Below are 13,684 nucleotides of genomic sequence, written 5' to 3' on the forward strand. Positions count from 1 at the left end.
ACGTACGTCCGAATCTATTGTTTATTTCCCTTTCATGTTCATCATCTGAAGACCTTTTGATTTCTGTCCATCGCTGACTTGGCAAGTTGTATGGAAGTAGCTAAATAAACTACTCATTTTTGTACGAGTGAGCAGTAGGCAACCGACTAAAGAGGTATTAGCTAACTCTACACCCTCTGACCAAGATCAAAACTGACGTGTTTGTGTCCGTGAGATCCACATAACCCGGGGTCTGTGACTTTGCAGCATTTGGGTCCCGAATGAATGGATAATTGAAAGTATGGGATAACCAGAATAATCAAATATCGAAACTAATCAATAACCAATGTGTATGATTAGTTTCTAATTAAAAACACAATCTAAATTTGATAATCATTGGAGTCAGATTAGTAGCAGAATGCTGAAAAGACATACATGCATTATACCTTCGCCCATGTTGGATTTCATAAAAGCTAGGGATGCACCGATACCGATAGCATAGGCTAATTACAATGCAATTTTTAAATTTAAATTTAAGTCTTTAAATGTTTTGTTTGTTATTTGTTTGTTGTTGATTTTATGCACATTTAAAAGCCCACTGAAGTGCCTTGAAACACAGCATTATTCAATGTGTTGATGTAATTTTCACTGAAACAGGAAGCCAGGGCAGGACATATCGAACAACTTATATCACGTCTTGGCAAGAGCATCTTGGTAAAGTTGCAGCTGGTTTGTTTGCCGTCAGATTCTGTTCCCCCCATGTTTCTTAGCAGTGAGGTTCAAATATTCATCAAACTGTTATTGATTAATTGTCCCAGATAGCCAAGTGGTCTGTGCCTTCACATTTAGCACTTTTGGGCTTTGGACGACCCGAGTTCAAGTCCCGACTTGTGGACTTTTTCTTGATCCCATTCTGTCCTATCATAATAAAAGGCAAAAACTTTCAAAAATTATTTTTTAAACTGATGGCAGTTATGCTTCCTCCACACAAAAAATTTAATCAGCCTTTTTTTAAACCACTACATCAACACCTCTCATAATGGGAGTGGGGGAACGGATTCCGACAGCTGGTTTGTTTGCCGTCGGATTCTGTTCCCCCCATATTTCTTAGCAGTGAGGTCCAAATATTCATCAAACTGCTTTTGATTAATTGTCCAAGAGGTCTGTGCCCTGACATTTAGCACTTTTGGGCTTTGGACTACTCGAGTTGAAGTCCTGACTCTTGGATTTTTTCTTGATCCCATACTGTCCTATCATAATAAAAGGCAAAAACTCCCAATTTAAACTGATGGCAGTTAAGCTCCATCCACACAAAAAACTGAATCAGCCTTTTTTTAAACCACTACATCAACACCTCTCATAATGGGAGTGGGGGAACGGATTCTGTTCCCCTTGTTTCTTAGGCATACACATTTTTTTGTTTGGTTCCGGTTTCTGACCGACCCTGTCAATTTATGTGCGACTCAAATTTATTTTATGAGCTTGGGGAAGAAATAATAAAAATTTCGAAAAAAAGTCTAAATGAAATGTAGAGAATAACGCTTTCAATCAGTGTTCATAGCCTACTGATAGAGGACATGGCAGAGTTGGATCACTTAACGTTAGTCAAGCTATATTTTAGACTTTCTTTCAGTAACAACGAATATAACATTCTTAGGTCTAGGTCTTTTTAGAAGAAAAAATCAGTCCAATTTGCGCGATGTACTCGCCTTTGTCCAACATGAAATTCATCGAGGTTTCGTGGTTTTCCAGGATACCATAAGACGCATTATTAAACTTGTTGATCCTCAAGGTGTGGAATTTCGACGAAGGAGATGCTTGAGAAGATGGCATATACACTCTGGCATATGTACAGCTATGATAAATTAAAACCGTAAGGCATTGCCATTAATGGCTGTATAAATGGTTACAGTCGTTACATTCTGTGGATGGAGGCGTACACAACCAACAACGATTAATAATGTGTCTTATGGTATCCTGGGAAACCAGAAACCTCGATGAGGTTGATATCAGTAGGCAATGAACACTGATCGAATGCGTTATTCTCTACATTTCATTTCGACTTTATTCTCGAAATTTAATGAGTTTATTCTCACGATTATTACGATTTTTTTTCTCTAAATTTAATGAGTTTTTTTATCTAAACACGACTTTATTCTCGAAATTTAATGAGTTTATTCTCAAGATTGTATTTCGAGGTTTTTTTCTCGAAATTTAACAAGTTTTTTCTCGAAACACGACGACTTTATTCTCGATATTTAATGAGTTTATTCTCAAGATTGTATTTCGACTTTTTTTCTCGAAATTTAACGAGTTTAATCTCGCATTATAATGAGTTTAATCTCGAGATGGTTTTATTTTTTTATTATTGCTTGGCCCTAATCCTCTTCCGTAGATAATAGCACATCACATTCGGGAGCACAGAAAGATTCAGTTAAGCACATTTCTGTTGCACTGTTCATACTGAATGCATTTTAATAGTGTCAAATGACTTGGCAGTGCATTATTCTTTTTGCCAAATTAAAATGGTCTGTTTTACTATGGCTTGTTTGTTTCTTTTTTCAGTTATATTTGTAATGAAGGTAGCTAATTGTAAACTTACTTCTCTAAAGGCTGGGGCTTGAAAATCAGTTTAAAACCATGTAGTCTCACATCCCTTCATTCATCGAAGTGAATTCTAGATTTTACAATATTTATCATCAAAATTTGACTAATTTTTATATCCGAGCGTGTTAACCCATATTGGGATGCAAGAAAATAAAAGCAGGGGGTTGCTCCCAAACAAAGATAACTACTTTAGAATGAACAGATTCATTCAAAATAATATTTTTCTAATATCTATGTATAATTTCATTCACTTGTCACACCACAGGTTAATCTGGAATTAATTAGTTGAAGACAAAATGCTAATTAAAAATGGCAAAAAAATAAAATAAAATAAACATCTGTTTGTGACCAGTTACAGGACCCAGACACGATCATCTTACACAGATCCATTTTGATTTTAAAATACAGATTCAAAAAAAGTCATGGGCATGTTAGATCATCAACCATACACACACAATATTGAGAACAAAAACTGATATTTTAATTAAATGTATACTGGTTTATGACATGAAATATAATGTACATATACAGTGCAAGATTAGAAGTCCTTTTTCTTAGTGACCATTTGAGATTTTTCTTCTTGGTATCCTTTCAGAAGTTGGTTTACCAAGCTCAGTTCACAGACACGTTTCATGGGGAACAGGGGAGGAAAGGGTGGCCTCTGTACTCCAGGACAGCCATGGCTGCGTGGTCCAGATTCTCTCTGTTAGGAATGCGGGCCATGCACGTATTATCCACCTGTCTGATTCTCAAATCTTACCACCAGAACTTTAAAAAGTTTGGGGATCAAATCTTTTTCCTGAATGAAGAAAAATAGAAATCAATGTAGATGTCCATTACTCAGAAACACTGTTAGAACATTGTTAGAACTTTTTAAGCACTGAAAACTTACCGTTAGCCAGAAATCAGCCATTTTCAATTACTTTTCATCAGTTTCTCCCTTTTTAGCATAATCAATCATCTAAAAAGAAAACACAAATGTAAAAAAAATGGAGAGCCAAAATAGAAACAAAGTTATTCAAAAACAATAATTGTTTTAAAGAATAGATTAAAATGGATTTAAACATTTTAATTGTTGAAACCGCAAAACTATTTAAAGGGATAGTTCACACAAAAATGAAAAGTCTGGCATTATTTAGTCACCCTCACAAATTTTTTTTCTTCTGCTGAACACAAAAGGTTATTTTGAAGAATGCCAGTGACCAAACAGTTGATGGGCCCCATTGATATTCATAGTATATATATATATATATATATATATATATATTTCTTTTTTTTTTTTGCTTTTTTTTTTTTTTTTTTAATGGGGCTTTCATCAACTGTTTGTTTGGTTGCTGTTATGTTACTGGATTTTAATATGAAATCTTCTGCTAAATCCCTCAAATTGGAACCTCTTCTAAATAATTTACATGTCTCAAAGGTAACTGACAAAACTGAAATATCTATGGACGATCTTTTAGTTGCACGACTCCAGAAAGACCACGCCAGAGAACTTCATAAAGCTAAGAAAACGGAGAAGAGGAAGAAGAAGGACCCAACTCCCACAGAACGAGCTGACCTATCAAAGCAAACAAATGATAAGGATTCTCAGGCAGATGGAGAGATTGCATAAAAGATGACTTACTATTGTTAGGGGAGTTATGTTAGAGAATCAGTTTAAATGTCCTAATTGTGGAATATCCTGTTTACGGGAGAGGCTCGAATCACTTGATACGAACTTGCTCTGTGATGATTTTTTATAGTTTAAATGTCATTGCTTGCAAAAGAAGCTTGCAGCGCTAGAAGCATGTTGCAAGCTTGCTTTGCAACAACAGTGTTTGTGGTTTCCTTTGATCTCTCTGGATAGGCTCAGTGGAACAACAGGTGTTAAGGACATGCCTGCTTAGTTGACCTTTTAACATGATTTAAGAAGAAAGAAAGAGGCCTCCTCACAGTTAGTGATGAGGCGAGAAGCAGGCTGTTGTTTTAACACCTGCAGGAGAAGAAACAGTCAAAATGTATATTAAGCATTTTAGCATAGGTGGCACGTATGAGATATACACATGTGTGTATTGCATAATAGCCTTAAAACTGTGGAATATTCCAGGCAGTTATTTTACCTTTTAAAGAATTGCTTCATTGTAAGGGACAGCCCTAAATGCTTAAGACGGCCCCAATCATACCATATAAAAGGTTTTGTTTCCCGTTGCTTGGGGCTGCATTTCGAGGTGAAGACCTATACGCATTTCTGTTCTTTTTTCCTTTTTAAATTTATTGTCTTTGTATTATTCTGAAACCTTTTTTAAGTAAAACGAAACCAATTTTTGGTGATTCGAAAAACTTGTAAAATAAGTCTCAGAGTGATTTTTCCCTAGAGGTATCTTTACTTTGTTGTAGTTTAGATATTACTACTAAGCAAAAGCCCAGTGAAACGGACCCAGGACTGAACTGGATCGGACACCGTTGAGGACCCTGAGACCATTTATAGCATCTTTAACTGGCACGTAAGGACAATCTCTGATTGTAATAGGTTATGGGAATGTTGTAGAAGGACTCAGATGTTACAGCGGTATAGAAACACAACATTGCCCATATTCTCATTGCCCATATATGCATATCGCACTGGCTTGCAATAACTGGGGTCACGGACAAAAGAAAAAAAGAAAATCACTCACTGCTCTTGGCTGAATAACTTTTGTAGCTTTAATAGGATGGTGGAGTCCCGAGGTGACCGTGGCAGAGCGGCACGCCCTGTGTGACAATAGATCACCCCGGCCTGCCGCCAAAACCTCAGCCCGTGATCAGACCTTTCGTTTCTCCAAGCCAACTGCTCCTAGACCGAGGTCCTAACACCGACTGAGGGGCCATGTACAAAGGGCATGCTTTAACGGAGGCCTGGGCGACCTCCGACTGCATTGGCATTCATTGCATCGAGTAGTTGTGGTTCACCTCGCTTTGAGCCACCGCTGCTCAGCGAGCTGGTACTGGTCTGAAAAGACAGCATCGTGACCGTGACCCTTGCATGTCAAGTCATGTCATGTCATACAATTGCAAGCATCTGAGGTCGCTTTATTCCACTATTTCTTCCGGCCTGCTCAATCGTGCCGCCGACGAGCCTCACGACAGCCTATGGCCAGGGAGAGTGGAGACTCCATCCCCAGGCGGTCCAGCTGGGCAGCGACCACATGAGGCCACACAGTTACATCTGTTTGCCTCTTCGGATTCGTTCCTCTGCCAATTGTGTTATTTCTGTCCGAGTGGACAACCCTTGGACAGACACAGGCTCTCAGCTGGCCCCGGGGCCCTGCAGAAATGCGTTACCCAGAAAAAAACGGCTGTGCGATTCATTGTTGCTTAGCGCCCACTCAAGTTCTGTGATTTTCCTCACACTCAGGTGTTGAGCAGAGATGCTCCTGAAGCTCAGTGAATTTCATCACACCTAGTGTTGAGCAGTGCTTCTGTCTTGCACGTACTGTGCTAGGTCAGGAGGGGAGCAGGTCTTCATAGTTGCCCCTTATTGGCCCAACCAGATCTAGTTCCCCTCGACAGCCCTTCCTGACTTTCCCCTGAATACAGTCTCAGGGACGGGGCATGATGGCACCCGTGTTCAGACACCTGGAGAGATTCCAGGCCGGTCCTAAAAATGGACGCGGAGGTTCAGGTGGCTACCGCAGGATTATGTGGTAGTCACCATCACTTCTGCAAGAGCACCCCTAAGAGGAAGTGTTGCTTACGCCAAATAGAAGTGGAACCTATTTGTTGAGTGAGTCTTCTCTCCGTGGGGAGATCCTGAAGGCGTTTGGTCATTTCAGTGCTCTCTTTCCTGCAAGATGGGTTGGAGTGAGGGCTGTGTCCTCCACCCTCAAAATGATGTTGCCTCTATTTTTTCTTTGACGCACATCATGATGCAGTATCATGGGAAGCACGTCTTGATAGTTATGTTCCTGAGGGAGCAAGAAAAGCCTTGCGTCCCTCTTTATCCTCTTGGGCCTATCTCTGGTGCTACTGCACTGCAGAGACCGCCCCTGAGCCACTGCAGGCAGTGAGTTAAAAATTCTGTTTTTAAAGAAACAGTTCTCCTGCTTGCGTGATCTCTACTAGAGGGTAGGGACTTGCTCGCTTTCGTTTAACGAGTTGTGCCTGGAATTCGGGCCGGCTAACTCTCATTACCTGAGACCCCGGCCTGGATATGTGCCCAAGGTTCCTACCTCTCCCTAAAGGTGGGACCAGGTGGTGAGCCTGCAAGTGCTGCCCCGGAGGAGGCAGACCCAGCCCTGGCTTTCTCTGTCCGTCTGCTTCATTGCAGTTATACGTGCACAGAACGCAAGCCTTAGGACCTCAGACCAGCTCTTGTCTGTTAATGAAATAAGCAGAAAGGGAAGGCTGTTTCCAAGCGAGGTTGGCCCACTGAATGGTGGCTGCCTCCATCTTGGTGAAAATCCTGAGATGCACGTGTCCACTTAGGTGGTGAGCTCCTCTGAAGTGAGTGTGTGCTCCCGCCTAGGCGTTGACACAGAGTGCTTCGCTGACAGATATTCTAGACTTGGGGGCTGGGCGACACCTATAGTCCAACCGCTGCTTCTCGTGGGCTCCCTTCTCATGAAGCCAGTTTCACTTGAGCCCGGTTCGAAGTTTCGGCTTGCTGCGCCATTCCCCTCCGATGGACTGGATACATGCGCAATTCTTGCTCCAGTAGAGTTCCCTCTTAACCCGAACCCTGTTGAGTTCCTCCACACCCTCCGGCGACGGATGCGGCAGAGCGTCCGAAGCCAGACCTACCACTCGTATGCACTGGTGGAACTTGTGCTAGGCTGGGTGAGGGTCCATATGTTGCGATTCCCACGGTGATCCCATATGTGTATTCTTCCACGATACGGCTCCCAACGGCGAGCCCGTGTCTTCCCATGGCAGAGCTTTCTGCCATCACTGTCTGGTGAGTAGCTCCCCCCGGTTATAGGCTGGAGCCTCCCCAGTGACATTCCATATGTAGTACTGCCATCAATTCACCCAGTCCATATGTGTATTCTCCACGTTACCTCCCTGTGAGCAAGATGTGGCTTCTGCAGCGTCCCTTCCTTCCATGTACAGGGAATGCTTTCCCATTGGTCCTGTAGGAACAGCAGTGACTTCCCTGGCCTAAAGCCCTGTCCCTTCTCCGCCTTAAATCGCGGGGGGATGGTGGCAGCTCTAGTGGCGTTTTCAATGGGGGATCCCATTCAGTCGACATGCCAATTGATTAAAACAATGAATTATGATCGTTCCCTGAAGGAGGGAACGGAGGACGTAGTCCCTTCGCCACTATTGCTGGACCACCACTGACTCCGGGCTCTGCTCGGCTCCTCAGCGAAAAGCAAGTGGTGCGTGCATCTACTTCCGAATTTATACCTGCGCTGCGGGGCAGAGTGTGAGATGCAGATCTCATACGCCAATGTGCATTGGCTCATTCTAAAGATACTCAAAGACAATTGGCTCCCTAGCGATATCCCATTCAGTCGACGTCGACTACGTCCTCCGTTCCCTCCTTCAGGGAGAACGGTGGGTTGCATACGCAACCAGGACAATCATAATTCATTGTTTTAATCAATTGGCAGCCATAAAACAGTGATAATCTGCATTCTCATGTACTGTATGAAGGTGCGCTGAACACTCTAACCGGAAACTCCCGATATGTACTACTAGAACGCGGAAGTAGTTGTGCAAGTAGTCCATTGTAGTTATATTAACATAATCCATTACATTACACTTTTTAGGTAATATAATCTGACTACTTTTTGATTACAATTAGATTACTTTTGACCAAACTTGTTTATCACATTGAATTAAATATGATAATATTGTAGCCATATTGATATATAAAAAAAAAAAAAAAGATATTCCATTCTTAGTTATGAACAACATGAAGTGCGTTAAACATTGCATTACGTCAGGGTTTCTCATGAAGGAACTACAGGGGGTTTCCACAGAAAAGCTCAAATTAAATAAATCATTAAAAAATTTAAAATTATAATAATTGTAAAATAATAAACAATTATAATAAAAATGTGTTTGAAAAGCCTTCCAAATAGACAGTAATACATGGTTAAATGACTCACTGAGCAATATTTCAAATATCAATTAATCTGTTGAGTTGATTTAATAGGCAATGTTGATAAAACACTCCTTAAAAGTGAAATTATTTATGTAAATCCAGTGATCTACGGAGCCGCTAACGGGATGTGGTGGTGGAAAAAAATTGGGATGGGAGAATATTTTTTTTAAATCTTTTGCGTTCCCTCACAAAACTTTTGCATTTCCCAGAGAAACTTTGCATTCCCTCGCAAAAATGTTTGCGTTCCCATGCAAAAACGGTTGTAAACTTGATCGGACAGACACTTCATGTTTCCATAACAAGCGTTTCATGGTGTTTGAACTTGGACTCAAATATAAAGAAATGCAGTCAGCGCTTATCAAGGAGTTCAGTAAAGTTGGCAATATATTTACAGGGCACCTATTTAGAATCATAGTAATGTAGACAGCCAAGAAACCTTAAGGGTTTAGAGAGTATGTGGACCAAAATCCCTCCTGAGATGTCTGCAAACCTGGTGACAAGAAACGTCTTACCTTATGGAGTAAGGCACCATTCTATATTAAGAGCCTTATGGACAAAAAATGCCAATGGCATTATTCAAGATTGAAAGTCAGTGATTATGACAGTTTTCTTAGTAATTCTCTAGTCTTCTAAAGAAGAGGGCTGGACTACACTCAGAATAAATCCCACCCACTTCCTCTTTCCCTCTTATCACTCCTTATCACAAACAACATGGTCAGTCACATTTAAGGCTCATAACACACAAGTGTTAGTGGGAGTAGTAGGTTTTTGTCACTTTGAATGGTTCATTTTTGAACTATGCACATTGTATTTATAATTGTATTTTGTTTTTATGTGTGTGTTTTGTGATTTCAGAAGTTCACTGTGTTTCTGACTGGACTCCTGCTGCTCTTCCTGCTTCTCGACAGGACAGAAAGTGTTGAAGATAACACTGTGGACATCAAGACTCTCGCCCGTATTATTAACTTCTTTGAGCAGAAGTAAGTCTGTCTCCAGTGTCTATGAAAAATTAAAAGCTCATAGCTTGAATAAAAGCTTGAGGCTTTTCACACTGTGCTTAACCCAGAGTTATCGTCAAATGCGCTTTTAACCACAGTAGATGATGGCATACACAATATTATCTTCGGGGGAGGGCAGCATTTTTTACTTAAAAAAACATATTTACTTGTTTATTTTCTTATTGAATTACTTGTTTATTTATTACTAAGTGAATGGGCTCATATACGTAGTGAAAAAATTAGATGAAAAGTATTTTGTGTTTAAAAAGTTGATTTTGAAAGTCTGTGTTTAAAATAAAGCTGCTTTTAATTTTCGTTGATGGCTAATTATTGCAGTGTTCAGACCTATTACTGTTATTATATAACTGTAGTTATATAATTCATTGTATAATAGACCTCAACGAGGCATAAGCTAATCTAATCTTTTATTATCCACGCAGCGTGTCGGTTATGAGGTGATGCGCTATGAAACTAAGGTGGGGCAAATTAAATAATATTAATTTAATAATAATAGTGTCCTAATAATAACTGTAATAAATTATTATTCTTATCTTCTTCACTCCAAAAGACACAGTGTGTGCCCATCCGCTATGACACAGATACAGTATAGGCCTACCTACTCAAACAGAATGTGATTTCGGACGCAGCGCTCGAATTGTATGTGTAACATAAAGACTCTTCCTTAAAGCAAAGGTGACATAAAAAATGTCATGTACTCAACAAAAAATTATAAATACAAAAGGAATAAACCTATGTAAAAAGATAAATCAATTTAAATAACATTTTTTTGGGCCATATCGGCCATATACACAATGTTTGTGTCTAGATACCCTGATTTAGTGAAACAAAGCTATGTAATGTGAAAAAGCCTTGAAACACTCATTCACTTATACCTGCTCACCCAGATCATGTCTGTGCAAAAACAGCCAAGGAATCAGACAGCACTCTTCAATGCATAAGACCGGACCCCATCTCGAGGCCTCTTTTCAGGTGCCTGCCTAAAAACCCTCTAATTAGAACCTCTGGTAACCACTTCACCGGCTACAGACAGTATGTTTGAGTGGAAAATGTCAAATGGCGACGGAAAACGCATCTTTTGGAGTGAAGAATAGCGTTCAGTTCCTATCTTTATAGTCTGAAAAGACCATTCAGGAAAAACTTGACAGCAGTCGGCTCGGGGCGTAGCAGCACCAAATGCTGGGCCCCGGTCACAGAACCAAAGGGTGGGCTCTCACAACACCACGTTATATATCAATATATCTTTGTGGGCCCCCCCTTCGCCGAGGGCCCCTGTTACTCAGTTCTACTATTACCCCCTGTTTGACGGCCCTATTAAGGATGCACAATGCTAGAGCCTCATGTAAACAGGTTGTTTGCTGTGTTCGTTTAATCAATGACACTTAATTTACAAATATGCAAATAAGAACGTTAACCCAGGGTCTAGAAATGTAACGTATGGATATCCATGAATTAATTGTTAACCCTGGGTAAATTTTGAGCAGTGTGAAAATTTAAGTGATAACCTACGCAAGTTTTCATCTGCGGTTGAGTATACGCAATGCATTCTCATCCTAGGGCGTCATATACTGACGCTTTTGACATTTCGTCTACATCCAACGCACATGGCACCCTTTAGCGTCAATATGAGACGCAGATAGCTTTGTTCGGTTATGGGTATGGTTTAGGTCTGGGGTAGGGTTAGGGTTATACCTCTATCTGCGTCTCATATTGACGATAAAGGGTGCCATGTGCGTTGGATGTAGACGAAATGTCAAAAGCGTCAGTATATAACGCCTTGGGATGAGAACGGGCTTTGAAATTTGAGAACACAACTGACATTTGAGTGATAAAAAACAACAACATTATAATAATAATTAATCACTGTAAAAACAATGTGAACAGCTATAAGAGAGTCGATTACAGATGGACATCCCCGTCAGTACGCCACCGCCATCAATGTGCCGAAGGATCAGTGTCAACAGAACTTCAATCTGAACACCTTCCTGACTCAGGAGAATGCTGTGAATGTGAAAAATGCTATTACTGATGAAACAAACGCACTTTACCAGGGTTCAGAGCTCATCGCTGCAGGAACTAAAAAACAGAAAAAATACAACATGCATTCAGAGTCTCTCCTGCTGAATCCTGCTGACAACTCGCCTATGAGCAAACTTTTGAATAAAAGAAAAGACGGCTGCTCTGTTTTCTACACCTTTGAATCTCCGTGTTGACACATGTCTGAATCCGTCAAGCAGTCACAATATTATAAATGCTCTGAAGAAATGGAAAGAACATGATGGAATTAAAGCTTTTGTCTTCAAGAATTTCTGGAAGTTTGACATTAAAAAAGATCTTCAGACTGCGTTTAAGCAGATTGTGGCTCATGTTCCTCTCTTCCGCTGTGAGAGTGCGAATGAGTGTTATGCTTGTAAAGGGGAAGGAAACACTCCCATAGACGAGCACTGTCTGCCTCCTCCTCCAAAAAAGACCAATATTGAACTGTAGCATTACAGGTCTTTTCTTTTTTATATGATTCTATATTAAGAATGATCTACTATCTTTTGTTTTAAAATTCAATATGCATAGATTAACTAGTAAAAATCCATTACAAAATTATCTTGTTGTGGCAATCGTTTTTGCAAAAATTATATTATGCTCCATTGCATTAGAAATTAACGCACTTCCTTACCCAACTGATATCGTCAATGCCATAACTTATTTGCTGAAGCAACTGTGCCATTTTACCTTGTTTTTACAGCACTGCGGCTTATGAGAAAGAAAAGAAAAAAATGCTTAAAAAAAAAAAGAAATTGTATTTTTTGAATTGTAAAATGGACTGTTAATTGATTGCTGGTTTTGCCGTTGGGCTGGTGTGAATTGTTGATAATTATGTGTTAATGATGTAAAACAGTTTTTTACATCAGGGATGTAATAAATTTATAGTAATGATTGAACGATTTAAGTGCATTTGCTAAGGAATGGTGTGGTAATTTGTATATGATGGGTGTTTCACATGGAATAAAGACGCCAGCACCCACAATCCCTTTCTCTTTATTTGTGGTCTATTGAATAATACAAAGCTGTTTTGCCTTTTACATTTTAACAGAATCCCCCCGGTTTCACAGAAAAGACTTAAACTAGTCCCAGACTAAAATGCATGTTTGAGCTTATTTAGCTAAAAGCATCTTGCACTGATATATCTCAAAATTTGTCAGTGCCATTGTTTTGTCTCGAGATGCTCATCAGCAAACCTACTTAAATGTCCTAATTGAACTAAAGCCTAATCCTGGCTTAATCTAAACCCTGTCTGTGAAACCAGGCCATTATGTTTGATCAGTGATTCCCATAAACCTAAAATATTCAGTATTTGCTTCGTTAAGCCTGTAAAACAGAAGTTACAACTTTGGAGCTGGCAAAAGATTACAATTATTAATCATGATTAATTTCATAAATTGTTTATAGGCTTCTTACCATGTTAATAATGCATTTAGGTGCTTTTATTGAATGATACTCATAGCACAATGTAGAAAATACAACTCACAGTCAGCAAGTTTCACTGCCTGCTGTCAAATCTTGTGACAAATAATCTTCATGTGTCTCATGTAAAAGAAGAAACTACTTGGTGAGTTTGTTTTGTCATATTGTTGGTCAATTGGCGACCCCTACTGGACAGTTACTTCTACATTACTTGTTGGATACTCTCTACATTCAAGCTAATAGTCATGCATTTTGTTTCTCTTTCTCACGTAATGGAAGTTGATCTGGTGATATTTGGCTGGCAGCAAACGAGGGCTCACCTCATATGACGATGATCGGTGGGTGGACACATGAACTCAACGATTCGTAGGTGGAGTTACTGAATTTCGACACTAGCTACTAAAAATACCTTAAATTTGAAATGTTGATATTCCATGGTGCTGCTGTTTACAGGCCTGCTGGGTCATCTAAAGAGAAACATCTGACAGCATCCTTATTTACTATTAAAAAGTTTGCTGTATAATTTAGGCTTTTAACTTGTTTGAGTTGGCAAACT

At 39.8% G+C, this 13,684-nt stretch overlaps 1 long non-coding RNA gene across 1 annotated transcript; it reads left to right on the forward strand.

Annotated features, from left to right (window-relative positions):
• Positions 1-9,382: 9,382 nt before the first annotated feature.
• On the forward strand, positions 9,383-12,691 carry LOC311296509. The gene is made up of 2 exons (XR_014628608.1): positions 9,383-9,633; positions 10,092-12,691. It is a non-coding gene; the product is annotated as an uncharacterized lncRNA (long non-coding RNA).
• Positions 12,692-13,684: the final 993 nt, after the last annotated feature.

This window comes from Rutilus rutilus (assembly GCF_951802725.1).
Source record: "Rutilus rutilus genome assembly, chromosome: 9".
NCBI lineage: Eukaryota > Metazoa > Chordata > Actinopteri > Cypriniformes > Leuciscidae > Rutilus > Rutilus rutilus.